We start from the raw sequence: 8,060 nt of genomic DNA on the forward strand, positions 1-8,060 counted from the left end.
CTAAAATGGGCGTTTTCATAAGTATTTGCAGTCTAACGATGAATTTCGACGAGTGCAATTTTCGTTCTGCTAAAAAAAATGGGTTTTGATTACGTGGAAATTTTTTTAATACAACAGCAATTGGTGCAAGAATATTGAATACTGAATATTCTATGAAACGTAAATTTTGAAATGTACGTTCGAGGTTGACAATGCTTGTGTTTTTTTATAAGAATGTAGGCGTTGAATTGCGTATGCAATCGTGATTTCCAAGTTGGTTTCTGCGAGCTATAAAAGGTTGTGGGAGTAACGAACGAGCGAATTTCGTGGGAAAGTTGCGAAAGTGCATCGGAACGCCTGTAGAAACTCGGATGAGCGAAAATTTGGCGCTATCTCGGTTCGAGAGCGGTGGTCGTACCTAATTTTTGACTCGCAAGTGACAAATGCAAAGGAAAACGGTAGCGGCGACGCTAATTGACGAATCGCTTTCGTTTCTTGCTGCGCTACCGTCCCTTTTCGAGAGTGCGCGCGTGAGAGTGTAATATGTATTTTGGGAGCAAAGAAAAAAAAAGGAAAGTGTGCTCGTAAATCAGTAATATGTAAATGAGAATGCTGGGAAAGCGTAGAACATACATAAAGGACCAATAGAGAACAATTTAGAAAAACTTTGGTTTCGTAATTTGTTTTTACTTTTGGTACTTCTTGGATGAGAAATGTTCAAATAGCGTGAACTGCAAGCTATTTATTGTAAGAATTTTTGAAGTAACCACACAGTAATAATAAAAAATCAAATTTTGTATAAAATTCGATGAGTTTCACGAGGACAAGCTACTGTGAAATGGAAGCAAATAGTACTTTTTAGTGGAATGGTCGAGGTCTTAACTTAGTTTTTTTTTTATGAAGAAGGATCTACTAGAAATGTTTAAAGATATGATGAAAAATTATATCTTGGCTGAAATGGAATTTCTACTGTTCGATGAGAGACGCTGAGACAGCAGAAAGTGTGAAAAATTGGTGTTGCGATCCAATTAAAACAGGGCACGCTTCATTAACGTTCTACGCTCCCGGCTCAATGCACCTGTAGTTGTTTCCTCGAGTTAAAAGGAATTATCTTAGAGAACAGTTTTATTTGTTACATACCGTTTTAAAAAAAGTATGTTCAGTGTAGTTATGAAATAAAGTAATATCTGCATATTTTGATTGAACTTGGATGGAAAAGCTGAAATCGAAACGTCAGAGTAATAATATCGTTTTATTCTTTGTTCAATTAGAAAACTCCATGTCCTTGTGATACTTTTCTGGTTATCAGTATTTGAATATGATAATAATGTTTTTCAGAACTTCGTACTTTCATTCTGTTGCACCTAAAGACATACACATGCGATCGAACGAATAGGCCATGGTCTACCTGTTCTAGTACTCTATATGCGTCATTGCGTATGGATATATTAACTATTATATGATACCATCAAATGCCAGCGATTACAGGCGTTATGGTTAAGTATTAAAGAAAATAACGAACACCAGGAAGAGAAAATGATTATTTATTACCACATAACCTGTGAGATTTATACACTCATAATGTACATGAATATCTAAAATTCTATTAACATGTTTAATGAAATTTTCACTTACGATTAGTACGCCAATGAATCCCTTAACAGAGTAAACAAATTTCTGTTTAACTTCAGTTGTTGTGAATTATTTTACAGAAATAATAAATTTCCATAAATGTTCGCGGTTTGTTTATTATACAAAGTGAGCTAGATAACTATGTATTTATATAAACATCACAGAAGTTCGTTGTTTAAGTAAGAAAATGGAGTTGTCGAAAATCTTCTTAAGGTGAATGGAAAAATATTTAGAGAGGCAGATGATATTGCAAAAATGAATTTTCTAAGACAAAATATACGGCTATCGAAATGGTTTACGTCATTCTTTCGATTACTCAAAAAACAAAACAATCTGCGATTACGAATACGTAAATCATACTTATTATATTATTTCTGATTTGATATTTTTAATATAAGGCATAAGTCTTGTATATAAACTCGTGTTACAGTTGTCACTATTCGCCAAGACAGTAAGGTAAATATATTTAATGTTAAAAAATGATTTTCTTCTATACTTATTTGTGTAAGAAAAATTAATTTATCTGTTGTAATGTTTACGTAATAAAAGAAGTGAATCATTAATAAATTGGATATTCCCTGTTTGAAGAGAAAGTTCCAAATTCTGTCGATCTTATTGGAAGAGAAAGTCCTAAAAATTGTGGGTGTCTAAATAGATTTCGAAACAAGATTATCCTCTTAACTTTTTCTGAGATGTTCTCTATTAGTTTAACACCGTTTCCACGTTTCTAATTTTTGTTCTGAAGTATGTAGAAGTATAGGGTTCCTTAACTTGAATAGTTAATGAATCTGAACTATAACATATTTCTCGTTTTCGTAGAAGAAGTCAATGTCAAGGTGGCTAACGATCAAATGTCGATCGAAAAACTCTCACTTTCTTAATAACTTCATCAAAACTTACGCATGAAACGTAGTTAAAATTATTTAAATAAAATAAATACAATTTAACATTCCTCGTAAATATTAAGACAGGGTTGTTGCTTAAAGTTGACTATAGAAATGTATATACCTTTTAGAGAAATGTGTTATAAATCAGACTTAAATTTTGTTTACCAACTTTTGAATTCGAATGGTGGCAGTTTGATTTTACGCGCTATGACACTGTCACAGAACATCATTATATAGATGGGAACAATGTTATTTTTTGCAGCACTTTCAGAGGCTTCTGAGCGTCCAGAATGGGGCAGTATGGCGTATAATGGCGTAGTAGCTGATTGTACTTGAATTCTAGCACTGACTAGGTATAGAATAGACCTATCATCCAATCCTTTTTTTTGTCCCTCGTTCGGAGGGCTACGTAACCTTCTTACCATTTCAGTGCCAATACCCGACGTTACCGATAAAGCATGAATTCTGAGTATTATTCCATTCATAAGACGTGTATCCGATATGATTTGGTGGGAATAAAAATATCCGATGCTTCGGTTTAAAAGATGAATATTGTAATACTAATGAAATATGATAACTTATTCTAAATTTCATCATTAATGAACATCTTAGTAATGTTACGTTTCCCACGTTCCCTTTTTATTCGTTTTTATATTTTTTTTATCTGATAACGTGATATAAGAATCCTAATACGCACAATCAATTACCTTCTGGTAATTGGTGAGGAAGTAATTAAACAATGAATTTCGACCCAACTAGAGCTTAGCTAGTCAAGCTTTCTTCATGAAAAATAGTTTTGATCTATTATTTAACTGGTAATACCTATTGTATTGTATTTCATAAACTTTGGCATCATTGTCAAATTGACAGGATATATTTATCATAGATGGCGTTAGAGAACCATTGGAGGATTGAAAACTTCGAGAAGACGAGAGTAAAATTAATACTTTCGATCTATTAGGAAGTGGAATATCACATTTTTGGGGATAGTGTGTGTCTCTTTGTTTCCCTTTCATGATAGTCATTCCCTCCTCAATCAATCTCGGGTGTATATAAGAAAATATATTGAAATATAATTCGGCGGTAAATATTCTATTTCGTTCAAATAGAATGTTGAGCAAGCAGAAAAGCGACCAATCCTCACGTTCTTCACCAACCGACGCACCAATCACAGGCCTTATACATAACCGCATCAACCAATGACAGCCAGTCAACCAGCCTAACGGTCATTCGTCTCAGGGAAGCTGGACTGATTAGACATGTAGTGATCTCGCTCGTGGCGAAGTAAGTATTATTACTTTTCACTTTAAGTTATTTATGCTATTAGTATCTACATTACCACTCTATCGTTACATTTGTTTAGTATCTATTCAATTCAATGCAAATAATCGTAAATTAACTCTGTATTGCTGGATAAAGTGAACTGGTTTTCACGATTTGTGTTCTCTCCCGGTACCAATTAGTATTTATGCAGTTTTTGTGTAATTTGCAATCTTTAGCGATACTCTTTGAGTCAATAATTGTTTCGTTGTGACTCAGTCATTGTTAATTTAGTATAATTACTTGGTATTAACGTTTATTTTCTGTTCCAGAATTCCGGCTAGAAAGAACACGCCAACGATGCCAATCCCATTAGACGCAATTTGGTGGGAAATTGGTGAATTGTGGTGATGTATTACAACAAAATAGTTAATATTCCACTAGATATTTTTATTTTGGTACACTTTTACTGTTTTGACCGTAAACTTGATCGCGATTTTCTGATTAACTGTGCTGAAAGCAAACAAGAATTTTTTCGAGAAATATTCCGCGTTCAAACGCAATTGAAGCATTCCATATGGCTTCTTGTTTGACCATTAGGAAATTTAAACGGGAATGTTCCAGAAGTTTGAATTCGAAATACTCATAGTTTACTGGATCTCGGTCGCGAAATTGTTTAAATTTTAATCATTTTTCGAGTTTATCATTACGATGTCATCGTATTTGTATTTATATACGGTTTCGGGTGTAAGTTTAATTATACATATAGAAGCTGCGTACTTTACGATGCTCATCGAAGCTTAAGTAAATAACGAAGCTTTAATCCTTGCAACGATTTTCTCAATATTTATAAAATTCGGTACGCGATGTAGACAGAAATAACGAACATCCTTAAACTCTAACGACGAATGTCTTGAATATAATATATTGAAAGAATGGAGTATTATTTTGGAATATTTTTTAACTATGGTACCTTTGCGTAGTTAAATTCATATTTGAATATTTATCGTCGAATGACAGTATTTTCATGATAAAAACACTTGGTAAAATATAAAAATAAAAAGGCTAAGCCGGTGCACGTGCGCCGTATTGTATTTCTTTCCCCCCCTTTTTTTCCACAGTATTTGGTTGCCGCGTGCAAGGCGGTCGAGTCGAGTCAGTGTTTGTTTACATCGAAGTTTTTTCTGTTTATGCGGAGCGAACTGGCGCCGATTAGGATCTCACCGGAGATGTATTATGGTCTTCGCGGAACTAGAGTCAGTGTTTGTTGCGTACAATCTCAAATTATTTTCAGAGTTTCGGGACACTCTTTGCTTTGTGTGTCGCGAAAGTAGAATCATTTGTTCGCCGGTTGAGAATTTCGGTCGCGATAGTTTTTTATTTTCATTTTTTTTCTACTTGAAAATACTCGTTCGCGAAAGTAGAGTCAGTGCATCACTGAAGTGGATTTTTGGGCGAAGCTCTACAAATAGAGATTGTAAGTATCCTTATATTTTATTACTTACACTGTTCAACTGAAACAGCTAGAGTTTTGAGAAGAGGTTATTACGTGTTCTGTTCCTTTGTTTCAGATTTATCAGATGCTGCATAAACAAACACTGCAGAGGATGTCCTTGGGCGAAGCTGCACCATTTTTCAAGATTCGTCGAGAGAGAATATTAAAGGGAGCTCTTCAGTCATCGGGTGAGTGAATGTTTTTATTCCTCCAGTCCCCAATCATGTCGTAGGACGATTGGTCCGAAACGGCACGGGCGACTGGTTGTATACGTGCTTTTGGCGAGTACAGTGAAAACGGATATGCAATCGTACGATTGCATATCCGCGAGTAATATATGATCTGTTATGTTTCTTAGTTAGGTTAAGGTCTTCTTGTACGCCGCGTTTATTATTAGTAACATAATTCATAACTATTTTGTATTAAAAGAGTATAAGTTGAATATTTAATGTTCGGCTTAAAGGCGAACATCATACAGATGAAATCACATTGGTTATGATGTACTTTCTTTAAGTGTTCAATTTAACATGAGATATTAATCTTGGATATTTCAATAGAGATCATTCTATTGTTTAAATAGTTGTTATTTTTTTATTAATTGAGTATATATTGAGAACGTGGTAGTATGTTATTTATTTCGCTAGAAATGATGTTCACTGATGATGATATGTGCAATAATTTCAGTATAGTCATTTTAATACAGTCGTTTGGTATCATTTATGAATGTAGAACGAAATACGATCTACGTAAGGAAAATTGCAGAACATAGAAAATACAATATATTCACAATGGTCTATACATAACGGTCAACTGATTAAAAGAATAATATTCAACTTATTAATCTGTGAAATAAATATCAACGGTAGATTCGAATATAGAGTAGAAAGAACAGAAACTATACCGGTATGTTTCAAATAGAGGGGAAAACGTGGTGGTGCCTTCTTTGATAGGCATGTTATAGCAGTTAGCGCAATACCACGAGACGCGACAGCACGTTTCAAATACCGGAACCAGTGTCGCGAGACACAAAGGTATCATTCGTATTTACAAGTTTCATGAAATAGTGGAACACGTGTATTGGGAATCGCAATAAAGTATCGGTGCATAAAAAGAAGACGTATTAAGTTATGTCACCTGTGCATCGATATGCACGCAGTAGTGAAAAACCGCGTGTTATGGAACAATTTAACACGTTGTGCATGTATGACCATTGAAAAGTGCATTGCGATTTTCAGTTATCGTGGCCGGTGCTTTCGTTGCCAATGGCAAAGAACGCATACGGTTACGTACACGGGTAGAGTAATGAGACGTACTGACGTGTACTCACGACCACTTTAATGGAGTGTGAGCGTTAAATGCAGGGAAGGTACTACTGTGTTTCACTAGCATGTATAGTGTTCCACAAACATATTTGTATGGTAGATGTATATACTCAGAAGGAATGAGTATTTGTATTCTGTCCATTAAAAAAGGGCAGGCCCAGAGGTGTCCATCTACTCTTGTGAGCAGCATTCTTTCCCTCCGGAGGGACCCTGACTATGGGATTTGGATTGACTCGCTCGAGTCAATCTGAGGTCGGTAGTCGGGGAAACCTACGAGGGGAAGCTTGTAATTGCTTGTAGCTCGTGGGCGGCATTTGGACACCTTTGGTATTAGAGTTAATTTTTATGATAATTAGTATTTAATAAAATTTTATTTCACCCATTAGTCTGTTAATTATTATTTTCAACAGTTATACCGTCATTTGTAGACAAATAACTAAATGAATATAACTTAAATTTATTTACTATTTGAATACAGTATATAATATATCAGTTTACTTGAGAATATGCAATTCTAGATTAACAGTTTGTACTGAATTATATCAGCAATACGTACTACCACGTTGCTCTAAGACATAAATAAAAATTAAGTACTGTATTTTGATACACTAAAAAAAATGATATTACAGACCATGTACAAAAAGGCGTTTCGCGACGGGTAGATTTCTGCGTCAAAGTGACATGTTTGTTACACTTATGTTATGTCTTATATTGACTTTGACGACGGGATCGCCCGAGGGTTATTCAATACATAGAGTCATTTATCTAATTGCAGAGTCTTGCTTAGAGTCTTAATAACTAAATTCTACAATATTAATAAATAGTCAATCTTTGATTTTCAATTTTTATTAATACAAAGTCGAGTCACTTTTATTGCAAAATGAAATGAAAAAGAATAAAAGAGAAGTAGCCCGTTAGAAGAGCAAAAAGTAATAATTATTTTAGTTAGGATTTTCAGGATAATTATTCCGTGTTCGTTGCTCGAACCCTTTCACGTGCCCAGGTGCTACTTGGTTGGGCGAGAGCAACGGGGAACGATGACCTGATTTCATGTAATAATAACATGTCTATGCGACTGGCAATGCGTTAGCTTACCGTGCACGACGTATTTTCCACTTATGTGTGTGTGTGATTAGGCAGTGGAATTGCGTCGTTTAGATTTCTATCAATTAACATTTCATGTGTAATTGTTCCGTGGAACAATTTCGCACAATTTCCGGTATCGGTTGTACATATTCATTTGCTTTATACAATGTTTATAATAAAATTTCCATGGAATATGTACAGGTTTAGAGTATCTCGCTATCAGACGAGAAAATTAACGCGTAATCGATATAAAGTGTACCAAGTATACGTATATTGCTTAATCAATTTTTCTATTCTCGCAATGGATGCTAGCCTTTGCCAGTCGATTTCAGGATAATGGTACGTACATTAGAGTGTGCAAGTTGAATATCACGTTCGGGTGTCGGAGGCGTCCCGGGA

This window comes from Dufourea novaeangliae, unplaced genomic scaffold (genome assembly GCF_001272555.1).
Source record: "Dufourea novaeangliae isolate 0120121106 unplaced genomic scaffold, ASM127255v1 scaffold56, whole genome shotgun sequence".
Lineage (NCBI taxonomy): Eukaryota > Metazoa > Arthropoda > Insecta > Hymenoptera > Halictidae > Dufourea > Dufourea novaeangliae.